This window comes from Tiliqua scincoides, chromosome 6 (assembly GCF_035046505.1).
Source record: "Tiliqua scincoides isolate rTilSci1 chromosome 6, rTilSci1.hap2, whole genome shotgun sequence".
Lineage (NCBI taxonomy): Eukaryota > Metazoa > Chordata > Lepidosauria > Squamata > Scincidae > Tiliqua > Tiliqua scincoides.
The window spans coordinates 3,587,303-3,609,045 of NC_089826.1; the positions used below are offsets into that span (position 1 = coordinate 3,587,303).

The 21,743-nt window shown below is 46.0% G+C and overlaps 1 protein-coding gene and 1 pseudogene across 1 annotated transcript in view; both read left to right on the top strand.

The window, feature by feature from the left end:
* The window catches only part of LZTS3 (leucine zipper tumor suppressor family member 3), a 62,029-nt gene that overhangs the window by 23,680 nt on the left and 16,606 nt on the right, over positions 1 to 21,743 (top strand). The window lies entirely within an intron of this gene.
* On the top strand, positions 6,150 to 6,269 carry LOC136656460 (5S ribosomal RNA; annotated as a pseudogene).

Genomic DNA, 21,743 nt, shown 5'->3' on the forward strand with positions numbered 1-21,743 from the left:
GTTTCCTACAAATTGTTGTAGCCCAAGAAGCTGCTGAGACCTGGGGATGTTGTGCTGGATCCTGAACAGGGCTACGGCTTCCACCTCTGGAGGTTTTAATGAAATATTTGAGGGTAACTGTAGAATTGCAGACTGCTTGGAAGAGCCCTTCCTGCTGTTTTGCCTTGGCGGTGGGTTGGGCCATCTTCCCTTTGTCTTTCTCTCCTAATTCAGACCTGTCCAGGAACTGAGAATTGGATGTATCTTCTCTGTAGTGTAGTCATTTTACCTGGCCCTTGTTGTCTGCTCTTCGCTCTTCGCTCACAACAGGAGAGGAAACTGAACGCTCTCCACATGCGCTGCCTCCGACACATTCTCGGCATCACCTTGCAGGACACAGTTCCAAACAACACAGTCCTGGAATGTGCTGGAATCCCTAGCATATATGCACTGCTGAAACAGAGACGCCTGCGTTGGCTCGGTCATGCCGTGAGAATGGATGATGGCCGGATCTCCTCTATGGAGAACTCGTGCAAGGAAAGCGCCCTACAGGTAGACCACAGCTGCAATACAAGGACATCTGCAAGAGGGATCTGAAGGCTTTAGGAGTGGACCTCAACAGGTGGGAAACCCTGGCCTCTGAGCGGCCCACTTGGAGGCAGGCTGTGCAGCATGGCCTTTCCCAGTTTGAAGAGACACTTGGCCAACAGTCTGAGGCAAAGAGGCAAAGAAGGAAGGCCCATAGCCAGGGAGACAGACCAGGGACACATTACACTTGCTCCCAGTGTGGAAGGGATTGTCACTCCCGAATTGGCCTTTTCAGCCACACTAGATACTGTTCCAGAACCACCTTTCAGAGCGTGATACCAGAGTCTCTCGAGACTGAAGGTTGCCAACAACAATGTTGTCTGCTCCAACTGACAGCAGTTCTCCATGGGAGTGATATAGCTACGGGCAGCAGCGCAGTAAGTACCGCAGGTGTTGCAATGCGCCATGTAAGCAGCCCCTCCAACTTGCTATCAGTGCCATTCCATTGAAGCAGTGTTTCTCAAACTGTGGGTCGTGACCTGGTTTTGATGGGTCACAAAGCTGCAGTTGATAAACTGATAGCTGGCAAGAAAAATGCATTGAGCCTTCTAGAAAGTGAAACTGAGCCACTCTGTGTGTTTACTTGTGAGTAGATGGCTGTGTCTTGGTCCACTGTGAAGGGCAGGGCAGGAGGAATCTAATGCCACCAGAATGGTCCCAGTCAGATGAATGCAGCCCCCCCCCCCCCCCAAAAAAAAAAATCTGAAAAGGAAGTCTCTCCAAGATAATGAGTGTATTGATCCCTATGGAAAGCAAAACTAAGTTCTCAGGAAAATGCACAATTTCCATTCAAAAAAGTGATTGATGATTTATGGGAGACTGGAGAAATGCCAGTCTTATGGAAGGAACAATTACTTTGATACATAAATCAGACACAGATGAAAAAGAAATTAAAAACTATAGAGCTATTTTGCTTTTAAATACAGATTATAAAATTTTTGCTTCAATTTTAGCTACAAGATTTAAAAAAAATATTAAATCAAATAATTAAAGAAGATCAAACTGGTTTTTTGTTTTGTTTTTTTTACCAAAAAGACAATTGGAAAAACAATGTGAGAACTATAATAAACATATTGGAATTTTTTGAAGCGCATCCACATAAGAAATTAGGCCTAGTGTTTTTAGACACCCAGAAAGCCTTTGACAATTTACATTGGGACTTTATCATTAAATGTCTTCAAGAATTACATTTTGGTCCAAAATTTATTAAGATGATCAAGGAATATATTCAGATCAAAAAGCAAAGGTAAGAGTAAATGGAGAATTGATGAGAGAGATCAACGTTCAACAAGGAGTAAGACAAGGTTGTCCACTTTCACCACTGTTTATTTTGACACTAGAAATGTAGAATAATGTAATAAGAGAAGATAACAGAATGAAACCGTTTAAAATTAAAAGTGAAGAATACAAATTACAAGCGTTTGCAGATGATTTGGTATTTATTTTGGAAGATCCACTTAACTCCATAGAATTTTTGATAGAAGACTTAAAAGAATATGGGGAAGTGGCAGGTTTAAAAATAAATTACCAGAAGACCAAAATGATACTTAAAAATATAAAAGACAATGATATAGAACGATTAAAAGAATTTGGACTACAAATAACAAAGTAAAATATCTAGGAATTATAATTACCAAAAAGACAAGTACATTAATGGAAGACAACTATATTAAATTAATGAAAGAAATAAAAAAAAAGATTTGGAGAAATATAATCAACTGCAATTATCCCTAATGGGAAGAATAGCTCTATTGAAAATGAAAATATTACCAAAATTAATGTTTTTATTCCAGTCTATTCCAATTATTTTGAAGAGAACTTTTTTGAAGAAATGAATAAAATTACTACAAAATTCGTCTGGCAAGGTAAAAAACCGAGAATAAGATGGAAATTACTTCTAGAGGATAAAAAAAGAGCAGGATTTGGATTACCAGACTGGGAATTATATTATCAAGCGGCAGCGCTAAACTGGATAAAAGATTGGGGACTCGTACCAAATTCCAAAATTTTAATTTTAGAAGCGCATGATTTACAAATAGACTGGCACGCATTCCTGTTTTATGATAAAGTCAAACAGCATGGATATTTTAGACAACACATTTTAAGAAGATCTTTAATTTGGATATGGGAACAGATAAAATACAAGATGTACTCTAAATTGCCCAGATGGATAAAACTGCTTGAAATAGCAACTAATCCAAACTGGATTTTAAAAGACCAAAATAAATCATATAATGATCTGTTGAATATCAAAGGAGAGATCTTAAGTAAGTTTGAGTTAGAAGAGAGAGGAATAAAATTGGACTGGTGGAATGAAATGCAAATAAGATTATGAGAAGACCAAAAAATAGGTTTTTATGAAGATATAAGTTTTGATAAAATATTTTTGATTGATGAGGGGAAATATATTTAAAAAATGTACAATTTTCTCCTGGAGATAAGAATGGAGAATGAAATAGTTAAAGATGCAATGGTGTGCTGGGCAAAAAATTTTGGATATAATATATTGATGGACGACTGGAAACAAATTTGGAATATAAATATTAAGATAACTAAAGCAGTGTCTTTTAAAGAGAATTTATATAAAATGTTTTATAGATGGTATTTAACTCCAGAGAAATTAGCAAAAATATTTAATATGGGGAAATGGCACAATTTCAGTGCTTCCCATGGGCAATTTCTGCATTCTCAGGAAAGCACTTCCTGCTTGACTATATCACTTCCGGCCATGACATCACTTACAGCAGTGATTTTCAACCTTTTTCATCTCATGGCACACTGACAAGGCATTAAAATTGTCAAGGCACGCCATCAGTCTTCTGACAATTGACAAGGCACACCGTGCTGCCAGTAGAGGCTCACATCCCCCATTGGCCCTACTAACAAATGACCCTCCCCCATATTCTTGTGGCATACCTGTGGACCACTTGTGGCACTCCAGTGTGCCATGGCACAATGGTTGAAAATGACTGACTTACAGGTTAATGACATCACTTCCGGTGCGTAACAGACTGTCATTCTAAAGTGTGTCCAGGTGCTAAAAGTTTGACAACCATGGTGTTGTAGCGCTCTTGCGCATGGCCATAATTGTCTGGAATGGCCCTGATGGTGAGTGGGAGGGGCCACTTCTATGGCACATTGCAGTACTTTGCAGACCACCCCTCTGTAGCTACACCATTGCTCCGTGGTCTCTGGCAGAGAGAAGTCCCATCATCTGCTAGCTAGTCTTTTTTTTTTTTTAATTGCAATGCTTCAGATTAAACCTGGAAATCTGGCATGTAAAGCATCTGCTGTACCACTGTGTGCTGACCCCTCCTTGCTTCTTCCTTCACTTTGAACACTGCTCCTTCCACCCACTTCTGGAGGTGACTTTGAGATACTAGTGTTTAAAAATATCACACCTTTTGCACTACTGACCGGGTTTCCATTGCCCTTTTATCACTCTCAGCCAGGTCAAGTCATGCAAGGCCGACCCTTCCTTTCGGCTCCCTGCTGCCGTGTCAGCAAACACAGCATGCAGAATTCATCAGTGCTGCATTATGTACACAGGCTTCTGTCAGTCTTGCGATGCTGGAGATCTTGCGTTCTCATCAGGGTTTCCTGCTCTGTCACCAGAGCTCCAAGGAACAATTCTCCAATGCAATCTCCCCCCCCTCCTTTGCAAGCTTCAGAGACTATTTTTATGCATCGACGAGCAAAGACAGAGAAGCACCGTTCTAAGAGGGACAGATTGGGCAGGCTGGCTCTTGGGCAATCTTTTGAAGTTCAGGCACAAACCCGCCTCGTTCTGAGCCAGCCTCTTTGAATCATCCCAGAACAGAAGGAAATACAATTTTGTGGGGACCTGTCAATATCAAAGTGCATCTTTCTTCCCCCTCACCAGCACAGGGCTGGGCAATCAAGGGTGGGTGGAATAGATCAGGCAGAGACCATACAGGAGTTGGTCCTGGTATGGAGGGTTCTAAGGTGAGTTCCAAGTTCCAGTGCAGTGGAATAATAGCATCTTGCAAAGAGTTGCGACTTCCTTGAAAGAGAATCAGGATTTTGGAGAATGCATCTTCCAAGATGTTTGAACAGCACATGTAGAAATAACCTAATGACAAAGCATGCGCCTGAACTCTTGTGTTTACAGACATACACACATAATCAACTAACAGCCCAGGCCTAGGTGTGTCTACTCAGAAGTCAGTTCAATGGGACTGACTCCCAGGAAAGCATGCATAGGATTGCAGCCTAAGATATCTTTGACTGGCAGGCCCAATAAATGTTCAGTTGAAGTTGTCAGAGAAGCTTGGACAATTGTAACATGCGTAAAATGTTCTCTGCCCACTCCAATTGCACGTGCTAATGTTGTTTCAACTGTGGGCACGGCCCTTTAGAAAGGTGTAGCTTGTATCCAATTGCCTTTCTTGGAGACAGATCATGTTATGGTACGGTCTGCTCTGGCTGGCAGTGGCTCTCCAAGGACCAGAAATGCCAGGGATGAGATCCAAGACCCTTTGCAAGTGAAGCATAGGTTCCTTCACTGAGGGCAGAACTGCCCACTATTGCTAGGAGAACATGGAGCTCCCTTCCACTCGTGTTAAACCAGCACAGACACCTTTCAGCAAACACATTCAATTGACAGAAATACATGTCATTGCTTCCTACACTGTGTTCAACATGCGCCATCAGAACATAGTTGAACTCTTAGCCTGAATTCATGTTTGGTAAGGCGGAGGTTTGACTTGAGCGTAGATTTAGTCCAGTCACTGAGATGATGATGCTTCTGGATTTGTTTCTAAGCACTCAGGGGATAATGTTGGGCTTTATGTTGGGGTCCAAGTTACATGTTGCTCTAAAACAGGGGTGTCCAAAGTTTTTGGCAGGAGGACCACATTGTCTCTCTAACACTGTGTCGGGGGGCCAGGGAAAAAGAATTAATTTACATTTAAAATTTGAATAAATTTACATAAGTTTACATAAAAGAATATATTAAAGATGAACTTATATGAATGAATGAAGGTCTTGCAATAGCTCGAGGCCTATAAAAGGCCTTGCACAAAGCAAGGCTGGCCTTTTCCTTTGCTGCTGCTCCTGCATCACAGATGTGAAACATCAAGCAGTGGAGGGAGCCCTCATCCCACAGTTCACGCGAGAGGTCAAACAGTCGATCTCACGCTGAGAGCAGTTGCGTCGGGCCAGTGTGGTCTCCAACAAATCTCCGGAGGGCCGGAGGCTCATTGGAGACTGGGGGCTCCCTGAGGGCCGCATTGAGAAGCCTCGAGGGCTGCATGTGGCCCCAGGGCCGGGGTTTGGGCACCCCTGCTCTAAACACATATATTATGGCCCAGTATTTAATACTGACATGGGGCAGGAGGCCAAAAATGGAACTGTCTTCTATATTTCCTTACCCTGCATTTCACACTGCATCCTGCAGGGGGAGTTTTGACAGCTGGAGTTCTCTTTGGGGTAAGGAGACATTTGTGCCCCAGCAGCTGCAATGGGTCAGCATGAACCTGCACCAGTGATATCACTGGCTCAAGTCTTCATTGACCCATGCAGGTGGATCAGGCCCAGGAAGGGGGTTTGGATTCAGCATGCACTGCTGCCACTGTTACCTTGCACATGCCCGATCTCGTCTGACCTCGGAAGCTAAGCAGGGTCAGGCCTGGTTAGTACTTGGATGGGAGACTGCCTGGGAATACCGGGTGCTGTAGGCTTATACCATAGTCTTTCGAGACTGAAGGTGCCAACCAACTGGGCTGCCACTGAACCTACCCCCTCCCAGGCCCAATCCATTCATCACCCACCCCATCTCCTCCCCCTTTGCACACCCCCACTCCGTTCCATCCCCAGCACTGGGTTTACCTGATCTGGTGGGCCTCCTGACATCTGGTGGTGCACGAAGAAAGACCACCAGCACGTCGGCAGTTTGCGCTGCTCCAAAGCACTTTACGGCTGCTTTGTGGCAGCCTGCACAAGTGGAACACACGTTCCGCCAGCACAGGGTTTAGGTAGGATTGGGCCAAAACTCTCTCTTTCCTCCACTCCATCTCTCCCCTCCTCTGCTGTCTTACAACCCAATCGTATCCAGCTTTCCAACACTGGTGCAGCCATGCCAACAGGGTGCGCCTTGCATGCTGTGGGGGGAGGGCAGTCACAGAGCCCTTCTCAAGGTAAGAGAGCATTTGTCCCCTTATCTCAGGGCTACACTGAGGCTGCACCAGTGCTGGAAAGTTGGATAGGATCGGGCCCTTAAGCTCTGGGACTGGGATCAGAAGAGTTAGGGTTCCTCAAATTCCTCCCTTGCATATTGTCCCTGTCCTTACTCTCTTGTGCAAAACTTCCCCTGAGGGCTGGGGATAAGAATAGGCCCTCAGTTTGGCTGTACTTGTCTTAAGAGGCGACAAAACAGCCACCGGGTAGATGGGACTCGTCAGCCTGGGAAGGCAGCTCATCTGAGAGAAGGAAAACTCTGATCCCAAACCTCCACTGCCTTGTGGCTACATCCAGTTATGGAAAAGGCTTCAGGAGCCAACCTCGAGGCAAAATCCAGAGCTGGAGTCCCTGAGGCAGTTCATGGCTGAACACAGTCACATTCTGGCAACTCCTGTGACGCCGCTGGAACCAACCGTATTGGCTTCTGCCTTTCCATTGGACCATTTCAGCGACATGGAAAGGGGGGATTTGCTGCATGGGAAACAGTCTATCCTCCATATCTACCTTACCCAGGCTTCGCACACTGAAGAGGACACTCTGTTCCAGAACACTATTCAGAGTGCGATACCATAGTCTTCCAAGACTGAAGGATGTGCAAAATACACACTGCAGGCATCAATCAACAACAGGATAGGTACATTCTCACAATTGTTAGGGTTGATGCCTCTTACTCTTTCACCAACAGTTCAGTAACAATGCAGTAACTTTGATGTACATTATTTTTGATGCTTGTTCTTTCACAATCTTTAATCTTTTTGATTGGAAGCTTTCTCCTCCCCTCCCAGTTCCTTCCTTCAAGGGGGCATTCCTCCCTTTCTGCACTGATTAGCAAGCCAGTCTAGAGTCCTTTATCAACAGGAGCTTATTAGATTTTCCTTGGAAGGGACAGTCCTGGCCAACCTTCTCTGAGGAAATCTTTATTAAATGCTCCACACAGCTTCCTTGGTAAGAAAAAATGTAATAAATAGAAATTTATTTTGCATGTTCATAGCTGCTGAGGCCCGAGTTTGGGCCAGGTCCACAAGTTACTCCCATGGATGGCTTGTGGGGAGTTCTGTACCCTGTCCACTATTTTGGATCAGGTTGATGGACCTTAAGATTCCAAAAAAAAAAAGAAAGAAACCCTTAGATGCAAAGCCTGCCTACCGATGCTATAGAATGGTGTTTCTTTCCCACAGTAGAACAAATAAAATGACTTTCTCATAATTGTGCTCTCAGAAGCAGCTTTGTGAGGCCTTATTCACAAGGTGCCCAGAGATGATGATGATGATGATAATAATAATAATAATAACAGGTATTTATATACCACCTTTCTTGGTCTTTATTCAAGGCGGTTTACATAGGCAGGCTTTATTAAATCCCTATTAAATAGGGATTTTTACAATTTCAAAGAAGGTTCTTTCTTTCAAGAACGACTACATTCAAGGTGCTTCATTCCAATCTGGCTTCACATTCTGGTCTCCATCCTCCCACGCTCAGAGCAGATGGAATTGCTTGGCTTCAGCTTGTCAGCTGCTCCAAGGTCGCACAGTGCCGGTGGCCTCGAACTGGCGACCCTGTGGATGTTATCTTCAGGCAGACGGAGGCTCTACCCTCTAGACCAGACCTCCTGCCCAAGATGCACCAAGGACCTGAAGGGAGAGCAACTGCAATCTAAAAGCAGTTGTCCTGGTATGCCCCTGCATTAGAGACCTGGAGCAGGCAGGATTCTAACCCCCCTACCGGGCAACCTGACCTAATACTGCGTGGTTTGGATCTACAGCTCTGAGTAGCTCCATTTGGCCTGCTGCCATGTAACTTGGGGCAGGGGGAATTAGGATCCAATCCTATCCAACCTTCCAGCACCGATGCAGCCACAATGTGGCTCCGAGGTAAAAGGACAAATTTTTCCCGACTTTGGAGAGGCCTCCATGACTGTACCCACATCACAGGATACAGTGCACACCCTGGTGACACAGCTGCATCGGTGCTGAAAAGTTGGATAGGATTGGGCCCTCACTTCCCTTGCCCCGAGTTGTGCCACAGCCAGCCCCAACCCTCTGGATGCAGCATAGGCTGGCCAGCAGTAATTCCCCTTGCCCCAAGTAGAACGTCAGCGGGCTGAATGTGGCTACTCGGATCTGCACCATCTAAATAGGTGGTACAGATCTGAACAGTCCAGCCAGGAAAAGGGTGGCCCGAATCTGGCTCAAGTGCCCGGTTCTGGTCCTAAAATGCACACGTTTTGAAATACATAATGGCATATTTAAGAAAAATATTCATATCAAGCATTTTAATTCAACTGTCCCCAATGACAATAAAATCAGTTAAAAGGATTTAGCTGAATAATGCCATTTTATTTCTTTCTCTTGCATAAAGTTAAATTTGTCCAGATTTCTGTGTCCATATTGTGTTTTATTGCAGCGTCGTTTATATTCAAGACTGAACATAAAAAATAATCATTTTAGAAACAAATCATGAAAGTTTTTTTTTGCTTGATCCTCTTAAAAAAAAAATCAACTATTCCACAGGGTAATAAAGTGGCTGGGCACAGCTGCCTGGCCGGGAAAGAGTTAATGGAACTTGGCTGCGAGGAAGCCCAGCGCTTCCTGGTATTGGCCAATTGGAAGGAACAAAGGTTCAGCTCTGAGCTTGCACTAAGGCAACAGGTGATGAATTGTTTACTGCAGGTATTATTTTTCTTTTTCTCAAGCAGTCCCTGCAGGCGAGGAGGCAGGTCAAGCCCATCAAAGGCGAGGATCTGGGGAAACCATGTGAGCCAGATCTCCAGGAGCAGAGAGGTAACTTCTCCAGGAATGGCAGTGGCCTGGGTCCAAAGCCTCTCCTGGGTAATGTGAAACTTTCCTCTTGATAGGGCAGGACCTTCCCAGGGAGTAGGGGAGCAGCACGCCTGGAAAACAAGCCGCTTGCAGACAGCCCAGGTCTTTTCTAACTTGAGAAGGGGGACTTCTGGACAGGTGGGGGGGGGAATCCTGTTGGCTGAGGGGCGATTGCATGCATCTCTTCCTAAAAGCGTTGTCACGGCTCTGTTGGCTGTGAAGTTTGACTGGAAGTTTCCAAAGACCTGCCACTGGCTGTGGTTGTGAATTCCCCTTTTAGTGCTGTAGTCGCCGGTTTGTACAGCCGCAGAGGCTGAGGTGTGCCCGGAGGGTGCATTCTTCTCGGTTTAGATGCTCAGTGCGTGTGTGGGCAGGTCATGATTGTGCTGGGGAAGAGTGTGCTGCACTCTGCACATACTCAGAGATCCTCTTTTCATTTGTCCTCTACATAACAAGGGTACTCAGAACAGACTCCAGGGCTGTACTTTGCTCTGGCAGTTTGACGTCTTGACAAACGCTTGGCCGTGGACATGTGACGGGCTCCACCTCATGTGAAATCATGTTGATAGTTGGGTTTCCTGGCTGGACACTGTGCATTTTTAACAGCAGCGTGGCAGGAGGAAGGTGTTTCCCGTGACTCAGTTTCTCTATGCTGAGAAAGGTTTTGCCTCCCAAATTGGAACTGTTTATGGCATAAGAGCGTGCCAGGAGGAGAAGCTGGCAACCCTACCGATCCTGTGATCACTCTGAGTAGCGGATGTAATGAAATGTGCTGTGCACATATAAAATTAATGACACACCCTGCCTGCTGCCTGAACAACCCCTCTCTCAGATCTGCTGTTAGCACTACCGTGGAAATTGCCACGGCCAGGCTCACGTTTGGCTCATGCTGCTGGTTCGGTGTTTGAGACCAAACTCTTGTGTCCGCTGAATTCTGAGCCAACCCCTTGGAACTGCATGGGGCTTCCTTCTCCATCAGAGATGTGCAGTGGGTGGGGAGGCAGGTGAGGCAGAGCCTCTCCAAGCGTGTGGCTTGAGTGTGCTTGAGCATCTCACACGGTGGCAGCGCTTTTCAAAGGACTTTGGTGGGGAGGCTTTTCACATCCCTGTTCTCCATAAAATCAGCATGTTCAAGTTGTACATCTCAGTGCTGACCCGGCTTCTCCTGCAAGCTGCTGTTGTTGGAGGTTCTGCAAGAACTTCCAAGCACAGCTGAACTTTAAATTCTTCTGATTGCTCTCTGAATGGGGCAGCCTTAAAGAGGAGTTTGAAACCCAAGCTGGTCTGGAACATGGCAGTTGCAAGTCTGGGGAGCAGGTGCCAGGCCTGTTCTCAGAGCGATGCTGGCTTCCAGTTATTTACCAGGCACAGTTCAAAGTGTTGGGAGGTTTGGGGATAGTTTTTGAAGCATTTCCTAGTCCAGTGATTTTCAACCGGTGTGCCACAGCGCATTGATGTGCCATGAAAGGTGTGCAGATGTGCTGAAGGAGTTTGGAGCACAGTGGTTGAAACTTGCTGGAAAACTCTTCTGGGTTCTGCGGCTCTGTTTCTAGGGCAACTGTCTAAGTAGTAATGAATTGTCTGTCTGGCAGAAGAAGGAGCTGACGGAAGTCCCTGCGGGGAGAAAGGCGGGATATAAATAAAGTTAAAAATAATAATAATAAGAGGGATAGACATTTTGTTACAACGGGCAGTTGCCCTAGAAACAGAGCCACAGAACCTGGAACGGTCTCCTGGAAGTTCTTCTTGAGTTCCCAGGGCTGGCCCATCTATGAGGTCAGTTGAAGCAGTTGCCTCAGGCAATAGATTTGTGTAATGTGCTCATCACTGCCTTCCTATTTGCCTCTATTGTTTCTCTTTCTCCTCCTTCCACTCCCTGTATTGGAAAAGGAAAGGGGGAAGAGTGAGAGAGGGGAGTGCTGAACTGGAGCATTTGAGAGTGAGCGCATCTGCCTTGGTGCGTCAGGCATCAGGAGGTCTTGGACTGGCCGTGCTGCTTCCTGTGCTTTAGATGACTGGTTAAAAGCTGACTTTGTAGGTAGGTTTTAGGGTTTTTAAAAAGGTTCTTTTTCCTGGTTGTTCCTATTATGAGCCGCTTTGAGAACTAAGTTGGGATATGTGGAGTATGAATTTTTAAAATAACTTGTAGGATTTGAATAGTGCTGGGGGCTAAACTATTCTTGTGCTCCTGGATTAGAATGGCTGGTTCCAGGTTCCCTGGCCTACGAAAACACTCTCCCTGCAAAAGTGCATGCAGGATGCATTGTTGTTTGAGCAGGACTGCATTAGGAACAAATAAGGTGTGTGTGAGAAAGGGCATTTCTTATTTCTGGAGCAGAACATAGGAAGGAAGGAGTGCCAGGGCTCATAGTGGCAAGACACAGGTGGTGCTACTTCAATCCGCAACATCTTGACTTTAAAGGAACCTGAGATAGCAGTGGTGCTGAGATCCCACCTGGCAGCAAATCTTCCGAGCTGGGCTGGATTGCCCAATGGTCAGACGCTGGATAAGCCAGCTTCTTAAATTCATGTTGATGGAATGCCTTTGGGGATCAGGTAGCCGTGGTGGCTATATAGCACTTCCATGGGCAGAGGAACAGGGAGGACCCGCAATGCACCCAGGCCTCAGAAAGAACTTGAGGAGGCGCTCCTAGCCTTGGGACTCTCTTGTTTGCGCTAGGATTGGCTATTGCACTAGCCCCCAAACAACTGCCACCAATTGGTCACTCAGATGTGGCCCCAAGTGGCTGAAAACGTTAAAACACAAACATAATAGAATTGTAGTGAAAAGAGAGAGAAACCTATGCTAATGGCAAATACTTAAGTATCCTTCCTTGTTAGGAAACAAAGCAATTAAGCTCTCAACCCTTTGTAATCAATTAAGAACATAAGAACATAAGAACATATAATTGTTTATAGCCAACCGTTATGCAAATACTGTACAATGTGTGTCACTGATATTCAAGAGACAGAGTTGTTCGTTCTCCTTGGCTTTTATTTGGAACCCCAGGATAGCCAAATGCTTTCAAATTCTGGCAGAAGCACAATTGGCATGAAAGAGGCCCAGGGAGGCATTTTGGCTCAACTTGCAGAATGGATTCAAGTTGCCCAAATTTGATTCCCTCCCCCATTATTAAATCGAATGGCTCTGATCATAGCACATAACTAAGAGCAAAGGTAACTGAAAAGTCCATGTCATCAAAGACGTTTGACCCACCTCTTGTCACATGCAGCTGGTTGTCCCAGATGAACTTGGGCACCATCCTGGTTGCATCAAAAAGTGCAGCTAGCTGGTTCAAGAGGGCATAGGTGAGCTTGCAATGCATGGAGATCTGCATCTCATTGGTTGAAGGTTGACTCCTCCTCTGTGTGTGTGTGTGTGTGTGTGTGTGTGTGTGAAAATGGTTAGTTATTGTGTTTAGCTCTAGTTCTGAACAAGAGGATGCACGGCTTGTTTGGCTTGCGCAAAGCCTTCCACTGATCCGTCTCTCTTGCACAGTGTCTCTTGAATGACACATTCAGCAACAGGGTTCCCTTGCTTGCAGAATTGCAGGCTTTTCATGGGAGGTCTGAGAACGGAACCCCCACATACTCGGGGGTGTTACAATATTATATTTTACACTTGCACACTAGAGTTGCTTATTACTTAATAGTAGATCCCGCTTGGAGGCAGGCTGTGCAGCTTGGCCTTTCCCAGTTTGAAGAGACACTTGGCCAACAGTCTGAGGCTAAGAGGCAAAGAAGGAAGGCCCACAGCCAGGGAGACAGACCAGGAACACTACACTTGCTCCCAGTGTGGAAGGGATTGTCACTCCCGAATCGGCCTTTTCAGTCACACTAGACGCTGTGCCAGAACCACCATCCAGAGTGTGATACCATAGTCTTCTGAGACTGAAGGTTGTCAACTATATATGGGACTGATGTTGGCCTTTCTGGCATGCAGAGTGTTCTGGCTTGATTTAAAAAAAAAATATGTTTTTTTTCAATGAACTTAGCTTTAATGGTGTGCTTACTCCCCTGGTTCACTGAAATGTTGTATTGCAGATAAATATTTGATATAATGCTTGAAGTTTTGCATTGATTATTTTAACATTGTAACTAGATACTGAATTGAAATGTTAGGCTGTTTTGTTTTTTTTAATCAGCAAATATTTATATGATTGCTTTGGCTTGTCTTTAATATTATGGTACACGTTTGCATTTTATCACTCACTGCTTTGGGTGTTTCTAGTTTTGTGAGCGGTTTTCTTTTTGTGTGTTTTAAAGGTAGAGCAGGATATAAATAAATTTGAAATGAGAGCCATTTTGACGTACTGATTTGTGAGCGCATGGGGTGGAGGAAGACTGAATGTACATATTCTAGTTAACAGGAGATTTGTGTGGCATCAAGAGGAACCCAAATTCCTTCTGCATAACTGAACTTGTGCTTTCAGAACTAACTTCCAAGATCTCTGACTTCCAGAGCTAGGCATGACTCTCACCAATGAGTAACTAGCATTTTTTTTTTTTCAAATTTTGCCAGCAGCGTACTGGAGACTATGTGTAGGGGAGCTGTATCGATGCCCTTGAAATTCTTCCCACCAAGTTCCTAGGCAATCTGTCAACATATGGTTCAGGGTTGCTGGAGCCTCTATGGAAGACTCTTGAGTTCCTTACTCTGGGTATGATTTTGCAAATGAACTGCCCTCAACTATAAACGCTCAAATTGTGCTTCTTTTGGATTTTCGTCTCTCCCTGTCTGTGGCTTCTCCAACCCAGGCCTCCTTCTTGCTTGCCCCTCTCCTGTGTCCTCATCAGGGAAGTAGCTAGAGGGGGTGTAAAGCACTACGTTTTGCAGGGAGCCTCAGTGCATCATGCAAGGGCCCCCCTCCCCTTCTGGGCAGTAGGAGCAAAATGGAGGGGGGAGAGAGGCCCCTTGCAAACTGTGATGAGGCTCCCTGCGAAAGGTAGTGCTTTACATCCCCTCTAGATCTGCCACTGCTCAGTCCAGAGGACCCTTCAATCAACTAGCCCAATGCTGCCCATTCCAAAGGTCTTAAGCAGGGCAGTCTTGTTAGTTTTCTACAGTTACTACTGAACCAGTGCAGGCTTTCTCTTTGTCTCCCCCCCTCCGATAATTTGACTCAGCAATGCTTCTTGGGCCTTCCCTTCCAGTTGTCTATTTTGGGGGTTATATGATCCAAGGAGGGGCAGTGGAACCCCAGCTAGAGTTGGCACAAGCCATCTTATACCACAAGGTCAAACTGATGAATGCCAGAAAGGCTTTGATGTCTAAATACCTTCTCCAAACCCTCCGGCAGTCAATGTTTTTAAAACTGTGTGGTATTGTCCTGACATTCCACCTGGCCTGGATGCCTTTAAAAGGGGGTTGGACGGATTTCTGGAGGAAAACTCCATCACAGGTTACAAGCCATGATGGGTTTGTAGAGTCTGAGATTAGCTGGTCGCTCATCCTGAGGACCAGGTAGGAATATTTTTCTATCATCCGAATTGGTCGTGGGTGACAGTTTTTTTCGCCTACCTCAGACTAGCGAGGGAGGCAAATAGGTTCAGTAGGTTTCATGCATTAAAAATGGATTACTTGTGTGTAATAAAGTGGCCCAAGTTAAAACCAAGTATTTAGAATAGGAGGCCAGGGCAAGGCTGCAATTCCAAATGAGATGAAACCCTTCTGAAGCAGTTTTAAGTGCATAGTGTACATGTATCCTTCCTATAATTTTAAAAATTCATTGCCAGGGATGTGCTGGAGGCATCTACCCCAGACCCAAGGCCAGATTGAGTCTCTGCCCCTTTTGACTCAACTCATACAGAAGTCACAACAGGTGGCCATCGGGACTTGTCCGGAGCCTTTTACTGACTCGTGACTTGAGTCACAAGTCTTTTCGATTCATGTGTCACACAGTCGGAGAGCAAGTGTGGGAATGCAAGGGAAATGAACCAGGCATCCCATTTTAAATTGCTTTAGGAACTGCCTCCCCCCAGTCGTCCCGCCTCCTTCTCCCCTCCCTGGGTTTTTGAAAGCCACTTTTTCCTATGACCAAGCAACCTCATCCTGAGAAACAAAGTCAGGCAACCTGTCCAATAGATCATCTGTTTCTTTCCGTCCCTCCCCCATAAACTGACAGGACCTGCATTCCTCCTTCCCCACCTTGTTATTGATTCAGTTACCTAAAACAAGAATCTTAACCCTTCCTCCTCCTTAACCTACATCCTGGCGAAAACTAACCTATCTGGCTGCTCACTCCAGTCAATGCAGGCTTCTTGATCACCACACAAGGCCTTTTGCGCAATGTGGAGGCCACAAAAAAGGAAGGAAGCACACCCAGACACAGACAGACCTGTGTCTGCAAGCAAGGGGACTCATTTCCAAGTCAGTGGCCCAGAACCCAAGTTATGTCCCGAGTCATAGAGATGCATGGCTTGTGTCACGCACGAGTCACACAAACATGTGTTTTAATGACTTGGACTCGAGTCAATTGACTGGTGTTCCTATCCGCGATCATTGCTTTGCCCAGTGCCTGTCGTCACGTTGCAATTAGCCATTTTGGCACAATTGAAACTTTACTCTCATAAACAAAACGTAGATTTTTTATTTGAATAGTTTCCTTAATAAGAACATAAGAAGAACCCCACCAGATCAGGCCCAGAACCCATCTGGTCCAGAGTCCTGTATCTCACAGGCCCACCAGATGCCTCAGAGAGCGCACAAGAGACCTGCATCCTTGTGCCTTCCCTTGCATCTGGGATGCTGACCAGTGTCTTTGTGTTCCCTCGCATTTGTTGCTGCAGCTTCCTCCTTCCAGAAGATCCCACCCAATCAGGGATCACAGACTGACCAGGATGATATCATTGCATCTGATCTGTGATCTGTTGATGTCGCTGGATATCCGATTAGGTTGCCTGATGACACTGGAAGAGCTGCCCCCTTGGTGGCAAGAACAGTATCCTCCAAATTAATAACGTTCTAAGCCTTGGCAGTCCAAACCCATCCTTGGGCCACCAAATGTCATCCATGCTTATTTCTGCACTTTGGATGCTGCTATGTCTGCCAGTGGTGTAGCTAGAGGGGGAGCGGAGCACGAAGCTTTGCAGGGAGCTCATTGTAACGTTCAAGTGGCCACTCCACCTCCCCTTCAGAGCCCTTCCAGGTGGGTGGGGGGGGCAAAATGGAGGTGAATGGAATGGCTCTGAAGGGAAGGGGCTGCTTGCACGCTGCAGTGTGGCTCCCTGAAAAACTTTGTGCTTTGCACCCCTTCTAGCTGCACCACTGGTGGCTGCTTGGAGGGTGGAAGAACGTTCTTGCTTCTCTTGTTTCGTTAGTTGTGCTTGTCGTTCAGCCACTTCTTCTTTTCATCTCATTGTCTTGGAGTCTTGCGATTATTTATGCAAATGGACGCTGCAGCCCCCATAATGGGGTTGTTGTCTTCCAGAACAGAAAAGCCTACAATTATCGCATTATAGCCATGAAAGGCACACAAAGAAGCCTGCCTGGTGTGTTTTCTCTCTCTCCCCCCCCCCCCCATTTTGCAGCAGAAGGCAAAGAGTGGCTTGTGAGCTGTTACCTTTCAAACACAGACATTGCAGTTGGAGCAAGAAAGTCTTGAAAATCTGTTCCACCGTTGGGGTTCCACTTGCAGTACTTTTCTACTTTTCAATAGGGGTATTGCATGCTTCCTGCAGTCAGACTTGGTCACATGGAGGAAGAACAGGGGGTCCCACCATGAGATTCTGGTCTTTCTGCTGGCACAGTGAACTGACTGGTCATGGTTGTAGCACCGACCCCCTCTGAGCTGTGCCCCAGCTTGCTGCATCTCCCCAGAAATCCAGGTGCAATGAGTTGCTGAGTTGACAGACCCGGAAGCAGAAAACCAGGACTCAGTTCGGGGGAGATTGGCACCGCAGCCACCAGGCTCCCCAGTGGAATAGTAAGCACCAGGGAAGACTTTCCCAGCGCATAGCGGATTCCACTTTGGAGACCGCTGCTCTAATTTAAAACTGCTGAAAGAGCAAAGCCGTGAAAGTCAAGTGGATGAAAGTCAAGGTATGGTTGTACTAGCACAAATAAGGACCCGTGGTGCCCACTGAGGGGTGACCAGAGGCCTAATCCTCCTTCTCACAAATGTGCTTCACTGGTATTGAACCCCATTGCCTCATCAGCACCCCCACTTTTGCTCCAAACCCTTCCTTCTCATCAAAAAGCCCTTGAGCTTTTGCAGGTATTCAGAGGTAATGCTCAGAAATCCCCCTGTTGTTGTCCTAAACATGGAGACGTGGATATCCCCACTAATTTATTCAGTCTCTTCACCACGTACAGAGTTAATTGCCCAGTTATTGATTGTAGTTTAATTGCTCGTAAGAAAAGGTGCGGCAACAAATATCCCAAAGACTAGTAACCGGCATGAACAGATACGAGGTGTGCTTGCTTTGGATGGGATTCCTTCTCAGCTCAAGGGCATGGCAGAGCCACGTAATGAAGACTCGCTTCTGGAAAAAGGGTAGCTCTTTTGCTCTTCACAGCAGAACCTGCACACCTTTGACTAAACTCCATTAGTGTATAGTAGGCATACTTGGAGGTCTGGAATGGTTTGAAGCACTCAAGAGTTTCTCTGTATGTCTGTTGTTTTTACCAATGTTACATTCCAACCTATGCAGCAGCGATTTTTAACCAGAATGCCATGACACCTTGGTGTGCCATGAAAGGTCTGCAAGTGTGCTGTGGGACTTTGGAACACAGAGGTTGAAAATCGCTGGAAAATTCTTCCAGGTTCTGTGGCTCTGTTTCCAGGATAACTGTCTGTAGTAATGAATTGTCAGTCTGGAGCAGGGGTGTCCAAAGTTTTTGGCAGGAGGGCCACATCAACTCTCTGACACTGTGTTGGGGGCCGGGGGGGGGAGGAAAGAATTAATTTACATTTAAAATTTGAATACATTTACATAAGTATACATAAATGAATATATTAAAGATGAACTTATATGAATGAATGAAGGTCTTGCAATAGCTCAAGGCCTATAAAAGGCCTTGCACAAAGCAGGCCTTTCCTTTGCTGCTGCTACTGCATCATCGATGTGAAACAGCAAGCAGTGGAGGAAGCCCTCATCCCACAGCTCACACGAGAAGTCAAACAATCACCCTCACACTGAGAGCAGTTGCGTTGGGCCAGCGCGGGCGCCAACAAATCACTGGAGGGCCAGAGGCTCTTTGGAGACTAGGGTCTCCCTGAGGGCCACATTGAGAGGCCTCGAGGGCTGCATGTGGCCCCAGGGCCGGGGTTTGGGCACCCCTGGTCTGGAGGAAGAGGGAGCAGGCAAAGAGGGACAATTTGTGACTGCAGAAACAGAGCTCCAGAACCCAGAAGGGTCTCCTGGAAGTGACATCACAAGAGGCATAGAGAAGACCATAGATGTTAGCGTGCCATGAGAAGACAAACGTTGAAAATCCCTGTTGTACTATATGCCAATCTCCATCCTTGATTTCTTTTTTTCAGTTGCTACGCACATTTCTTGTTCTTTCTATTATTATTTAATTTACTTGATTGCATTCTATAAGTGTCAGAAATAATCAGTGTTTAAAAGTAAAAACTCTATTTTTTTTCTTAGTTTCAAGAAGATCAAATAATAGATATGCACAGAACCTTTTTGCCATTGGTTACTACAACTTTGTCGCTACGATTGCACTGATTGATCTTAACTCCGGTGCATCAGCTGTGAAACAGTGCTCGGGGATTTCTCACACTGCCGCTTAGGAATGCAATGTTAAATGATTAACCTACCTGAACTTAAAGCAAGCTTAATTTTACATTCATATCTGCCTGGAATTTCATCTTCAAATAGTTATCAGGGTTTGCTCAGTTGAGGGCCAGCTCACATGATCCTCTTTTTGAGCTATGGAATTCCTCTTTCCGAAAAGGAATGATAACAAGGGGTCTTGATCGCTGCCAAAGTTTTGGGGCAATTGACAAGGCACACTGCACTGCCTCTGGGAGGCTCGCATCCCTCAATGGCCATGGTAATAAATGACCCTTCCCTAAACTTTTGCAGCATACCTGCAGACCATTCTTGACACAGGAGAAGGTGGCAGTGGGGTGGATATGTGCTATTGTACCCATGTAACTAAATATACAGGTTGAGTATCCCTTATCCGGACTGCCTGGGACAGGAAGGTGTCTGGATTTCATTTTTGTCTAGATTTTGGAATACTTCCATAGGTTATAATGAGAAATGATTCCTTTTGCTCTTTTCACCGTTACCCATACTGGTATCTACTGGCCCATTTGGCATTTTCCAACAATGTCTGTACAGGTACACACCACAGAGCAGAGCTTACAGCCTGTACTTGCACTATACGTGAGAATGAACACAAGACCATTTAGTGTTCACACTACAGAAAATTTTAAAATAGACCTAGACAAAAATGTCTGGAGTTCAGAATAGTTTGGATTTCGGATGTTTGGATAAGGGGTAACCCACATACATTCTTTTTTTAATCAGAGAGGTGGGGGGAAAGGGCTTGCTTCAGGTGCAGCTTAACATGAATCAGGCTTGAGTGCAGGCCGTAGCTGGGGAGGGCCAGGGGGGCTTTGCCCCCCCCCAAGCCAGCACTTTGCCCCCTCCAGCATTTTTTCCAAACCTGTCCTCTATCTAATCTGGCGTCAGTTGGGGGTGATTTGAAGCCCTTTTTGCCACATTTTTTGTGCACAGGAAGGTGCTTCTGGCAGGGGTTGGGGAGGAGAGAGTGCGTGTGTGTAGAGTGAGTAGAACAGGGTCTGGGGGGGGCTCTTTGGAAGTTGTGACCTCTGGTCACCCTGTCTCCATCCAGAGCACATGGAGAACGGGGCTGGTCAAGAGCAGCTACAAGAAAGTGGGGAGAGTTTTCTCCTTGTACTGGCTGGGGGAAGGGAGGGGGCTGTTTCTTCTACTGTGGAACATGCTAATTACTATCATGGTACTGCTGGGGGGGGGCAGGAAGAAATGTTTCTGTTTGGAGAAATCCTGGGGGCAGGTTCTTGCCTTTCAGATATACTTTTAAATTAATGGCTGCTGCTTGGGGGCTGGGGAAACCATTTTTCTGGTGGGAGAAAACATGGAAAGCATTTGAGCGAAGGAGAACCAAGAACTTGAGTGTGGGAAAGGTTCTAAGCAGGGGTGGATCCTGGGGAGGCCATGGGTGCAAACCTCCCCCCCCCCCCCAACTGTCCTGCCAGCAGGGAAGGGTGCCCGCCAGGATGGAGAGCAAAATCAGGTGTCAGGGAACACCCACTTGGCAGGTATCAAGGGGATTGGCTGGAATGGGAGCCCAGGTCTACCCACCCAGCAAACAGCCACAGAGGCTTTCAGCTCAATCAGGAGCCCAGGTCTACCCAAACAGGTAGACCTGGGCTCCAAGTCCAGGTGGGAGCCCAGGTCTACCCACCCAGCAAATAGCCACAGAGGCCTGAGGGGAGACATGGTAGAGACATATAAAAGTAATGTATTTGATGTTGAGGGTATTTGATGTTTCTCCATCCTTATCCTTTCATTTTGCCCACCAGTATAGATACCTGACATCATTACCCCCCTTGAAAAAATAGTTGCCCTCCCACCTCTAGAATCCTGGCTATGGGCCTGCTTGAGTGGAAGGAGAGAATGGGTTGTGCAGATTGTCATCGTGTGGTTCAGAACGTGAGAAGAGCCCTGCTGGATCAGGCCAAAGGCCCATCTAATCCAGCTTCCTGTATCTCGCAGTCGCCCAGCAGATGCAACCTACAGGCTTTAGAGGTAACCTGTAGTCATTGTGGCTTGTAACCTGGTCAGGGTATGCGGAAGTGAGTGAGAAGCGGTAGAGAGGCAACCCCCTGTGTCAGTACAACTCTAGGCTTCCGTGCATGATGTCACTCTCTGTTTGAGAACATCTGGGATTGGAACATCTCGTTTTGTTATGGCATTAACCGGCTACATGAGGGTATGTAGACCTTTTGAAAGGGAGGATTTACAGAGAGGCCTGCTGGCCTGTAATCCTACCAAGACAAAGGGGTTTTTTTTCATCCTCTTTTAAACAAGGAGAAAGAAAGGAATTAGAGAAACAAATAGCTGGGATTTGGTTCCCCGGAAATAGAAAACTAGATCTGCATTGGTGATGGCAAAGTTTTTTGTCTTGTATTTGTGTGAAATCTCTTAATT